General features: G+C 39.1%; 1 protein-coding gene across 1 annotated transcript in view; it reads right to left on the reverse strand.

The window, feature by feature from the left end:
* MYT1 (myelin transcription factor 1) overlaps nt 1–13215 on the reverse strand; it is a 194660-nt gene that overhangs the window by 170250 nt on the left and 11195 nt on the right. The gene's annotated exons all lie outside the window — the stretch shown is intronic.

A 13215-nucleotide genomic window follows, 5' to 3' on the forward strand; every position in this document is an offset into this window, starting at 1 on the left:
CTTACTATCAACATTTCCTACCAGCTACACACTCTGCTCTTAGGAAGTCTTAAGCAAAGAAACGATTTTCAGATTTGACTTTAGTGAAAAGTGAGGTCAAGAATGTAGCACAATAAACTTGCAATAAAATCAATAGGATTCCAATTCCCAGGGCTTTTGACTAACTCACTGAAGGATCAGTCAGAGAATCTCTCTGGGTTTCAATGTCACTTTCAACAAAATGGGAATGTAAACTCTAGATGCTGTCACCTTAATCAAATTCTGCACCTTTCTTCTGGGAATCTTCTCACCCACATGTCAAGGGTGACCTGAGTGCAAAGTATTGTTCAATAGACAACATCTATCTCTCTTTCCTTCTGTGGTGCTTACCTACTTACCCCACAAGAATAATGATTCATGTTGGGTGAGGCATAAGGCACAGTGACACCATTCATTTCCCTGTGGCATCTCTCCAAGGAAGGAGGATGCTAGGAAACAATTTCTTTGTGGGTTGGAAAAGCCTGGGAGCAGCTTAATTTGCCAGGCTGATCTAATCTAGGTCCTGGAGTGCTTCATTCTAAAGCTCCTCAAGGGGATGAGCTATATGTGTGTGGGGGGGGGGTGGTGGTAAGGATTCCAGCTTGATGGGAGGTCTGTACATCAAGTCATTGAGAGTGAGAAAATGCCTCTGAGGACAGGTGTATGGAAACACAAAAACACCCCCTTCATTGTGACTTACAGTATGAAATTTGGAATTGCATTTCCCACCCTGCAGTGAAGGTAGGCTTTAGCAGGGTGCTGATTGAATGTGCAAAGATAATAATTAGTCTTGTAAACATATTTATGGAGGTGCAACAATGGGAAAAGACAAGCACAACCATTACTATTGTCAGTAAATATGCATTTTAAAACCAACAGGCCCTTATTTGCATATACAATCACTGGCTTTTAAATCTAAATGAAAGATATAATTAGGAGACTAAATTTCCAGGTGTGATTACCTTCTCTAGCTCTGTTTTTCCCTTTTAAAAAAACCACACACACAACCCTCACAACAAAACAAAACTTGTCTTTGTTCCCTACAAACCTTAGAAACTGTGCTCAAACCCATTCCATTTGTGACAATAAAGAATCCAAGAAGAAAGATGTATAGTTGGACCCCTTGAGGTGGGCTTGATAGACTTCTATCACATTAAGTAATTTAATTTTTAAATTACTCCCCCCCCCAGCCAACACTATAGAATAACCCCACTCTCTATAGATTCACGTAGCTGTTCACTAGCCCAGCCCAGACTTCTAATTACGCGTGATCATAGATATAGAGCTGGCAGGGACCTTCAAGGTCATCTAGTCCAATGCTCTCATTTTACAGAGGAGGAAGCTGAGGTCCAGTGGGGTAAAATGGCTGGTCCTCAGACTACAAAGTTAGGATTTTACCACGATTTGGCCTTGCTGGCCCTAGGAATAATTCTCTGAATCAATAGTGAATAGACAAGGCAGAAATGTGAACTTGGGCTTCCCCTCTAAGAGGGAGCTAGAGAAGGCCAGCTTTATCCTCTGGTCCTCTGCAAAGGTATACCATCTGAATAAGCCATCTATCTGTAGCTTATTTAAAAAATTGTAAAACTTAAGATACACTGTGTGTTTTGAGGGACTTTTGAAGAGAGTTTGATAATTCAAAAAATAATTTAGACCATATAAGGATCCTGGATTTATACTAATCTTGTGATTTCCAGAAAATGTGTGGCATTTTCCAATAAGACGCTCACAGCACCCCTAAACCAAGCAACCCTTTGTAATACGATCATGGCATGAGAAAATGTCCTTGAACAACAAAATTTGGATCATCACCATGTTCTGTCTTTGACTCAGACCAGTGGAAAGAAACCAGGCTTTGCCACTTAGTACTTATTGGGGTCAGAAGTCATAGGGTCATGGCATTGTAGAGTTTAGAAGGGGAATTGAGAATTAGAAAGGACTTCAGAGTTTATCTTAACCAATGTATTCATTTTATAGATGAGAAAAAGAAGGCTCATAAAGGTTGTGATTTGCTCAAAGTCCCACACATAGTTATCATAAGAGGTAGTATTTTAACCTTGTCTTCTAACTCCACAAAGCCAAATGACAAAAATGGGGCATAGAGAGAGAGGTAAAGCAATGTGCTAAGGTTACAAAGAGTGAAGAGAACAGAATCATGAGAACAATAATAACATTGGAAAGGCAAATAACTTTGAAAAACTCAAGATCTCAGATCGATGCGGTGACTAACCATAATTCCAGAGGACTGATACATGTTCCCACTTCCTCACAGAGTGCTGATGGACTCAGGGTAGAGATTGAGACTTTTTTTTTACATAGCCAAAGAAAGAATTTGTTTTGCCTGACTGCATATTTCTTACAAAGGTCTTCTTTTTCTTTTTCTTTGTAAATGAGAGGATAGAGGGAAAATAGATTTTTCATGATAGAAACAACTAAAATGTAATTGAAAAAAAAAAGCCAACTACTCTGTTTTAAGCCCCCAGTCACATCAGAGACCAGCTGTCTAGTAACCACTATGTTCGTTCACATAAGAACTTTGCTCGTTTGGATGGATATTGCTAGAAACTCTGGGAAGGTGTTTTCAGTGACAGGCAAAGAACAAACTAGTTCCCATCCAAACAAAGCAATAGGACAGGCATATGAGGCTCATGTCTGTGGTAGGAAGGGAAATGAAAGGGGTTTTGCTGCACCATTAGACTAAGGCCGATCTGAGCTCATTAGAGTTGTCGGCTTCATTCCTGGTGGATACATCCTTCTTAGCTAACGCAGACATCAGCATACGCAGAAGGGTCATTTTCTCTCTGGTAGAACCAAAATATCAGTGGTTGTAAAAGGTTAAAAATGGCCTCTCTTTTCTAATGCCTGATATTCATTCATATCACTCACATGTTCCTCAAGAGCAAAACACATGCTACCCACATATGGTGGCACTATTTATATGTGTCATTTTCTCAGATATGGTGATTTTTCTTCTTTAAAGCTCTACACCCCATAGAGAATGCATTTAGCATCAGGGAATTTCTGTTCCTTAGTCTGGTGAATCTAAGGTTGGAGGAATGGGCTTTCCTTTCCAGGACTAGAATGACTCCTTGAAAGGAAGGCAAACGAGGCCAGAGAAAAAAGAAAGATAAATGGCTCTTTTTCTCCCTGGTGGATTTTTTTTTTCAGTTGAAACTCAAGGAACACAAAATGAATGAAGCAAAGAGAAATCCATTTTGGCTGACTTTGGGTGAAAATGAGAGAAAGAGAAACAGATACAGAGACACAGAGATGGAGACAGACACAGAGACACAGAGAGGAGAGCGGGGGAAGAAAGAAAGAGGAGAGAGAGAGAAAGAGATGGGGAGAGAGAAAGAAAGAGAGAGACAGGGAGAGGAAAGAGAGAGAAAAGGGGAGTTGGTAATTTTAAAGCTCTGCACATTTTACCCATTATTTTGCTTCTAATTCAGCATCACTGGTACTTTCTCTATTCAATAAAAGCCAAATGCAAGGCATGTCCCTTAATCTCTCAAACAGCAGCTGAGAAAATAATATAGATGTAACTTCCAGCATCAGACACTTTCTTTTCCATTTATATGCAAATACTGACCTTTCACCCAGGCTGTCTCAAAGAAGTATTTCCTTAAAAATGCAAATAGCATGTTTCAAGCACTTACTCTGACTGTCTTTTTTTTATATTATTATTATTATTTCTTTTAACCAGCACTGCAGAAACAACTGCTAAACCACACCACAGTGATAATTACTTTCTGTACCAAATCACAAGGCTCTTCAGAATCAGTGTGTGCCATCAGTGGTAGCAGGCAAATTCACCCTGCTGGGGAAGGGTGGATTTCACAGAAGATGCTGTATGCCAGACCTAAGACCATTGCAGGGGTTACTGGGGTAAATCACCCTGGGACTTAGTATTTCAATATTACATTGGGAAAAATTATGATTCCATCATTTCTGCAGAACTCCACCACCTGTGTATGTAATACATGCCATGTTGTGTTGAAGTCTCAACACATCACAAAACAGGCAAGATTTCAGAAATATGGACTGTGTTGACCAATATGTAAAGACATATTTCATTTGGCACACATAAGCTAGCATTAGAAGTATGTTTTATCAGGTTTCAAAAGCAAGATAGCACATCTGTCACATAGTAATATGGCTTTTTGGTTCTGAAAAGGACTCCTTCACTCACTTACCCTTGGCTACACTGGCCAATTGAGTCTTAAACAAATACCCTCTGCTATCCTACCTAGCTCTCCAGGCCGAACAGGGCAGATAGAACTTAGAGATTTGGGACTCCAGAGAGAGGCAGTTGAAGCAGGCTTGAAGACAGTATAATGGAATTTCAGCAAGGTCTTTGACAAAGTCTCTCTTGACAGACTTGTAGATGAGATAGGGAAATGCGTGTTGGATAATAAAAAAAAAAAAGATCAGAATCAGAGGATTGGCCGGAGGACCTTTACAATTTCTTCAGGTCCCAAAGTTCTATGATTCTAATTCAGTATCCAGTGTCAACTGGGAGAGAGGTCTAATGGGGGCCAAATTCTTTTTCCTATTCTATTTGGTATTAGCAATGACTTGCATGAAGGTATAGATGGTATGCTTTTCTAATTGGTGAGTGATATAAAACTGAAAGGGGGAGCTAACATACTGAATAATAAAAGTAGAATCCAGAAATTTAATAGTAGGTTAGAACAGTAGTTTAAAACTAGTAAGATGAAATTTAATAGAAATAAATGTAAAGTCCTGCATTTGGATTTAAAGAATTGGCTGCACAGGTGTAAGATAAGGGAGGTGTAGATGTAAAGTGGTTAAAAATATGAAAAAAAAACATTCTTAGAGGCCCGAAGGTTCAACAGGGATCAATAGGATGATAAATCAGCTTAAAAGTTTATTAAACATCAAGCTGAATTAATAGAAACATCATGCCATAGTATGAAAGGTAGTAGACCTGATAGATCCTGCCCTGCCCATGTGCAATATGTATGGCGTTCAGTTCTTAGGACCATATTTTTAGAAGGACACGTCTAGAGGAAAAATAACCAGAACGGTGAAGGGACTGGGAACAACGCCACAAAAAGATTAAAGAGCTAGGTATTTTCAGCCTGGAAAAGAGAAGGTTTTGTTGGGAGAAGGGTAGGGCCACGGGGAAATACAATCTACTTTATGAAGAGCGGGATTGGAGAGTGGGATAGAAAGACATGGGAACGGTCTTCAAATATCTGAATTATTGTCATGTGGAAGAGGGCTGAGACTTTCTCTGTTTTCTCCCCAAAGGGCAGAAGTAGGATCTGGGTGGAAGTTGCAGAGAAGCACATGTTTTCATAATTTAAGGAAAATTGCAATAAAATCACAAAACTTCAGAACTTAGAGGCCTTCAGACATTATCTGGTACTTGAAGAGAAATCTCCTTGCAACATACTAGCACTTAACAGGCTGTGAGTTCCCCATCAGCAGAGCTCTGTAAGTGGATGTTGTTGGGGAAGTTGTCAATAGCATTTGTTCTTTGGGGGTACCAGGATGCTCGACCACAACAAAGGCTAAGGTCCTAGAACAATGTCTGTGCCCACTTGTGGAGGATACTGAAGAAAGGATTCATGTTTTAGGTAAGATAAGAACTGACTAGTCCAGGGGTGGGGAGCCTGTGGCCTCAAAGCTACATGGAGCCTTCTAGGTCCTTGGGTGCGGCCCTTTGACTGAATCCAAATTTCATGAACAAATCCTTTTATTGAGGGAATTTGTTTTGTGTATTGCTGTAAGGTAAATGCAGGAGAAAGGGAAAGCAGAGAGGGCAGGAACAAAGCTCATTTCCCTTGGATACCAAAGTATATGTGAAATTGAAAAAAAAATCTTTTTCAACGATCTTTTCCCAAAGCATAGGCACATATGTAACATAGAATTCAATTCACAGCAATTCAAAGGAAATTTAACATCTTTCCTAAATAGTCCGTCTTGGTGAGAGTATCTAGACCCCATTTTCCAAGCAAAAATGTGCACATGTGGCTATTAAAGAGTTTGAGCTATGATTTGTTTTGACTGTGAAAGCATACATGGCAGTAAAAAACCAGAATGAATTTGTAGAAATAATTTCAATGAAGGCCCAAATTCTCTAAACCATCCTCTGCATAGACACCAAATTGATACTCCTAACACACAGGCCTGACAACGTCACTCTCCTACTCAACAGTCTTCAGGACTCCCTATTGCCTTTAGGATAAAATATAAAATTTTCAGCCTGTCACTTAAAGTCCTCTGTAATCTAGCTTCCTCCTACCTTTGTAGACATAAATTATTCCCTATCACAAAGTCTATATAGTCTGACCAAATTGACCTACTGGCTGTTCCCTGAACTCAAAGTATTAAAAAATCACTTCTTTGCATCTATTCTGCATATACTTACATATGTTCAAGTTGTCTCTCCCAATAGAAGGTAAGCTCCTTGAGAGTATGAATCATCTGTTTCATTTTTTGGTGGGGGGCGGGGTTAGGTGAGGTCTTTGTATCTCTAATGCCTAATAGAAAGTCTGGCACAGCAGGCATTTAATAAATGTTTGCTGATTAAATGATTGATTGCCTTCTACCTGGAGAGGTATCACAGAAGTTTTCATGGAGGGAATGGTACCTGAGTTCAACCTTCACCAAAAGGAGAGATTTTAATAGGCAGAGATGGAAGTAGGGGAAACCTACATCTCACATGGGAGAGAGAGTGAACAAAGTCATAGAGAAAGTGTGAAGAGTATAAATGAAATAAGATTGGAAACATAAGTTAGAATCAGAAAGTGGGTGGTCTTGAAGGCCAAGATTATATACTCCTTCCTGTTGGCAACAGGTAGTAAATTAATGTTTTTAAACCAAGAAGTACCATGGTCAGACCTTGCATTAGGAAAATTGCTCTGAGCCTTAGAAAGGATAGATAGGAATGGGGAGAAACTGTGGTTAGAGACATTAATTAGTCAGCATCAAAAATCATGGCAGCAGCGTGGGCAGAAAGTCTTGATGGATTTGAGAAATGTTGTGGGTACAGAATCTACAGAACTTGGCAGCTGATTGGACACACACACAGAGAGAGACAGAGAGAGACAGAGAGAGAGAGAGAGAGAGAGAGAGAGACAGAGCGAGAGAGAGAGAGAGAGAGAGAGAGAGAGGAGAATGAGAAGACTACTAAAGACAGTTCTAGATTTTTAGCCAGCCTAACTGATAGTTAAAGGCTAAGGCTTTGGGGAAAAGATTCTGCCTCTTGTTTTATATGTTGCAGTATTTATTTTTGTTGGTTATTAAGTTGATAATAAAAATATATTTTTAAGCTGCAGAGAATTCAATATGAGGAATGAAAAAGGTAATTGGATTTAACAGTTAAAGAGGTCACTGGGGACCTAAGAGAGAGCACATTTTTTATTGAAGTGATAGGACAGAAGCCACATTGCAAGGGGTTGAGAATTGCTCTAAAAGTTTACTAGTGAAGAGATAAAGAGAATGGAAGCTTACATGAATAGCAGGGTAGGAGGAAGGCTTTTTAGAGGAGAGAGCTACACATGGTTGTAGGCAGAGGAAAAGGAGCCAAAAGAATAGTAGAAGGAAAGATTCAAGAAAGAGAAGGGCATGATTATTAGAGGGTATGGGATCCATGTTCAGGTAAATCCTAGCCAGAAAGAAACAAAAATAAGAAGTTTAAAAGCAGCTTCATGTGGCATTTATTCTGGACATCACCTGTGTCTCAGCTACCATTCAAATGGGCCCTCTGAGGGTTGGCTGCTTTCTCTTCCTTACAGATTCTAAACCTTTCTTGGTGGGCTGTGCAATTCTATTATGCTGAGAATGTGTCCCCTCAACTTCTTAAATCTCTTAGAGCAGCTTTAATCTCATCTCCCCTCCCCCTAGAACAGGGATTCTTAATCCTAGGATCCCTGAATTTTAAAAAAAAAATCTTGATAACTATATTTCAATATAATTCACCTCTTTTGTAATCATATGCATTTAAAAATGTTGTTCTGAGGAGTCCATAGGTTCACCAAACTGCCAAAGAGGTCCATAACTCACGTTAAGAACCCCTGCATAGAGGATGAAAAGAAACCACTTCCTTTTTCGGCCCTTTAGATACCTGATAATAGTTCTAAAAGCTATCCAGGTCTGCCCTGCTCTCGCTCCCCTACCCCAGCCTTCTTTTACCCAATTGTAAGAAAAGGAAATTACTAAAATAAATTCCCAGGAAGTCCTGCTAGGGCAGCCCTCCTCCCAGGACCTCCAGGAACAGAGAGCTGCCTCTTTTAGTTCATAAAAGCTATCCTCGCTTTAAGAGGAAAAGAAGAGCAGCATTCCTTCTGCATTTCAGGGATCTGAAGAGGTCATGCCCACAGGACTAGCAGAGCGAACACTGGCTGTCAGTCCAGTTGTCCCAAGCTCCCAGCCTTACCAGGATGTTCCAAGCTAATAAGCTTGTTTTCATGACATACCATGAAACCTCAACTTTGCTCTTGTTTTGCAAGGAGAGGAGAATGGTACTACTCACAGCCCCCAGAGCCAAACAGATCTCAGCACTGAGACATTTTAGGAGGTGAGAGACCATCCTTCCTCCTCCAGGGCTGCTTCAACTTAGCCCCAGTCAACACTAATTCTTTAAAGGAATAGATAATGTCTGGACAAACACTCAATTTCCCTCTACCCCATCCACAATCTCTTTTACTGTGGACTCTTTGTAACACTGACAACAAGCACACCACCCCCACCATCTCTCCCACCCACCCCTCAAGTAAATCACTTTAATTGTCCCCAGATATTGTTACACTGCTATGCAGGGAGATGAATATTCGCCCCTCCTTCAGAAGGCCGAATGACCAATCAGGATGCTCCTGGGCTCTCAGCTGATTCTAGGGGCTCCATTAAGCCTCTACGAATACTTAAAGAGATGTGAGATGATGCATAAAGAGTCTTCATTAAAAAGTAGACTTGACTGCTATTGCCTGATTTTCAGGTTATAGTCATACTGAGTAGGCCAGCTAAGAACATTGCTACTGGGCTCAGTTTACAGCCTGAAAAAATAGAGGGGGAGAGTGAGAAAGTAGAATAAAATGAAGAAACTTTGCTAATTTCCTTCTTTGGTGTATGTCCTATTTAGCAGTCCACCAACTGGCTTTAAAGAGAAAGAGCTGGCACTGAAAAAAAAGCCACTATAAAATACCTGCCAAAACAGACACAGGAACTGTATGAACATAAACAGAAAACACTTTTTATACCAATAAACTCAGATCTAAATTATTGAAGTAATATGTATTTTTCATGTGTAAGGCCAATATAATTTTTAAAATGACAATTTCACCTAATCAATCAATTTATTTAATGTCATCCCAATCAAATTGCTAAAAAAAATTATTTTACTGAGTTAGAAAAAATAATAACAAAGTTCATTTGGAAGAACAAAAGGTCAGGAACTTCAAAGAAATCAGGGAGAAAAGATGCAAAAGAAGTAGATTCAGCAGTATCAGCCCTTAAACTATATTATAAGATGAGAGCATTGTTGAAGCATAAAAAAGATAATTTTGATTATTTTAAATTAAAATTTTCTTGTATAAATAAAACCTACATAGCCAAGAACAGAAGGAATGCAGAAAATTGTGAGGGGAAACTTTCATAGACAATCTCTCAGAGAGGATGTGATTGGGCTGGAATATTGCTGTGGTGTAGGAAATGATGAGCTGGTCATTTAGAAAAATGTAGAAAGACTTGGATTTATGAAAGAAAGATGCTATCTGCCTTCAGAGAAACAGGTAGGAGGAAATAAGCATAGAACGGTCTTACATATATAGGTATGAATGTGTATGTGTATATATGTGTATATTTATAGATATCTATGTATATGTGTGTGTGTGTGTGTGTGTATATATATATACATATATATATATATATATATATATATATATATATATATATATATATATCCTTAATTGTAGCCTTCTTTAGTGTGGTTTGAGGAGGGAGGGGAAGAAATAAAATAAAAAAAAATGCACAGCAGAAAACAAAAGAAAACCAACAAAGAAGCGGAGAAAAGCTGAGCAGCTTTGAAAACAATGTGTAGTATTTATTATATAGATTTTCTTGAAACAGAAATTTATTGTGTTATATTGAATCCTCTCTTATGGTCCATTGTGTACATGGCAATTTTTTTTCTTTTCTCATTTTGTATTTAAGTTTTCAAAAATTTACAAAAAAGGAAACTACTTAAAATGCCTACTGTGGTACTCAGGTGGTGTAGCATGGCAAACAAGTAAGCAGGCAGGATGCTTGAGGGACCCAGGCTTCCAGGAGGTTCAGCTGTTTCTTAAATATACAAATTGTACTCACTAGTAGCCTAATAGACAAGTGATGGCAACTAGTTTGGAAACACCAGATCATTGAACTTGGTTTTAAAACTAGACATCCTGGTAACTATATTTCAATATAATTAGTATCCTATGTAATCCTATGCATTTTATTTCATGCATTTATTCTAAGAAGGGGTCCTTAGGCTTCCTCACACTGTCCGAGGTGTCCATAACACAAAAAAGGTTAAAGATCCCTGGGTTAGATGGACAATAAAAGGAGGGTCTCCTACAGTCAGCATGATGAGTTCCCTGTAGCTATGAAGCTCACAGACTGTGAATTGGAAGGAATTTTGTCACCCAGGCAGCTCAGCAATACTACAAAGGAAAAATCCATAGGATTGCTATTTGAATGGTGTCTTTGAGATCACCTAGCTCACCCATCTTGTTTTACAGGTGAGGAAACTGAGGCCTGGGGCAGTTAAGCAACTTGCCTAAAGTTACACAACTTGTGTAAACAGCTGAGGCAAGATTAGAACCTGGTTTGTTTGATGCTAAATTTTTGTGTTTTTTAAATGTAATTTAAATGCAAAGTACCTTTTCCTTTGATCCTATTATTTCATTTAGAATTCTGACTTCCTAACATGCCGAAGCCTTTCCCAATCTTCTAATGAGTAATCTTCTAACAAGCTCAAGGTTCCATTTTTAATGTAGCCACTTTATATAAACAGAGAATGGAACTGCTGAAGGAGAGGACGGCAGAGAAACCTTGCCTTGACAAGGAGAAAAGCTGGCTACTTAGTCTGTCATTTTAAAATGCAGCTCAGTTTGTTTTCATAGCTCTCTGTACCTGACCTCTGTTCGACAGTGGAATGAAATTACAGAGGCAAACCAGGCTCTTGCCCACTGTCTCTCCCATCTCCAAGGGTGAGTTTGAAGCTTCATCTACACAAGCAATAAGAAGTTGCATGGAAGCAATCATCAGAAAACTAAGGCTAAGAAAAAAAAAACTTGTCTTCTTTTTAAAAGGAAGAGGAGGAAATAATAATCCCAGAAAACAGATAATGAAACATCTCTCTCTTCTGACGGCAGAGGGGTGGGGAACCACTAGGATAAAATGTTGAATACATTGTCAGAAGCAGTCAAAGTGTTTCACTCATTCATTTTTCTTTGCTACAATGGAGAAGTCATTCTGGAAATAGGAATTTCTAGAAATGGCTGATACAAAAACAAAAGGCCTTGATACAATTCATTTTAAAAATAAAATAAAAGGGGACAAATTAAACCCTTCAGTTTGGCTTTTAAAACCCTTTGTAACCTGGCTCCTTTCCACCTTTCCTGTTTTCTTACAATTTCTGCCATCCACCACCCACTCACCATGACCACCACACATAGAAGTGATATCACTGGCCTGTTTGCTCTTCCTTGCACAAGGACACTCTATCTCCTGACTCTGGGCATTTTCACTGGCTGTTCCCCATACCTGGAACTCTCTGCTTCCTCATTTCTATCTCCTAGCCTCCCTAGCTTCCTTGAAATTCCAGCTAAAATCCCAACTTCTGCCAAAATAAAGAGTAAAAAAAGACTTTCCAAGTCCTCCTTAATCCCAGTGCCTTTCCTCTGAGATTATCCACAGTTTATCCTGTATACACTTTATTTGTGTATTGTTGTTTGCATGTTATCCCCAATTAGACTGTTAAGTTGTTTGAGGGCAGGGACTGTTTTTGCCTTTCTTCATATCTCCAGTGGTTAGCACAGTTCCTAGCACATAGATATTTAATAAATGCTTGTGGACTTGACTTAATATTTGTTGGCTTGAATTGCACAGACTGACACTGATCAAATGCTTAGGCTGACTGTTCAACTCTGATTTCTTCTCTTTGAATAAAGAGAGACTAAATTATTTTATTAGGCAGCATCGAAAAACAAGCTCGGAAGAATCCCCTATCTCTGAATGGTTTCTCCCCCCAAAGTTTTCTAGGATATTTTCTCTAGATCTCTCCACTGCCCCAACCTTGCCCTACCTCCCATGACCTACTTATCTGGATGTCATTTCCCTCTGGGAGAGTGTAAGCTTTTTGAAGGCAAGAGCTGTTATCCTTAATCTTCAAATTGAATAAAACTAATATTTTCTCAACCTCGTCATTTAGGCAATTTCTCTTTCCAATTCATGGTTTCTGAGCCCATTTTAGATTTGGAATCCTCAATCATTACAAACAATCCAGCATTTAACATGACAAAAAGACCAGACCTTCACAGTTAGAAAGAAACACACTTCTTCCTAGAAAAGCACCAAGATTATAGGTTTCTTTAGTAAGCTTGCACATATTTTCACTTATTACTGGGTCTATTCATCACTTGTGACTTTGGCCCTTTTCACTAGAGCAAGTCTTTGTTTGTAACAGATAATACTACTCCACTTTCCAAACCCTTCATGTGGGAAAACCAGATGGGTGCTTTTATTCCCATTTTCCAGATGAGAAGACTCAAGCCCAAAGAAAGAATGAGTGTAATTGCAAGAGGTCCCTCACTAATTTATAGTCCCCATTTTGACCCAAAGGCTATTTTGGTAAATGGAGAATGTGTGGGCAATTGCAAAATTCCATGTGCAAATTGGATGATTAACCAACTAACCACTCAATTAGCAGGTGCAACTTAGTAATTGAGCAGGCAATTTTGCCTTGCATATGTAGTTAATTATAGGAGCCAAAGTTGTACCACTGGCAAATCTGGAAGCCCAGTGAGACCCCTGCACAATCCTGCCCTCACAAACCTTGCCAGAAGAGCAAGTCACCTCTGAAGGCTGGATGCAGATTGTGTGACCTGACTTTCAATTCTCTTCCACAATGTGGACCATGTTTCCTTTCAAGGACACCAATGAATTAAGAGCAGTTTTTTAAAACTTCCT

The sequence above is a fragment of the Trichosurus vulpecula genome, chromosome 3, assembly GCF_011100635.1.
Source record: "Trichosurus vulpecula isolate mTriVul1 chromosome 3, mTriVul1.pri, whole genome shotgun sequence".
In the NCBI taxonomy this organism is placed as follows: Eukaryota; Metazoa; Chordata; class Mammalia; order Diprotodontia; family Phalangeridae; genus Trichosurus; species Trichosurus vulpecula.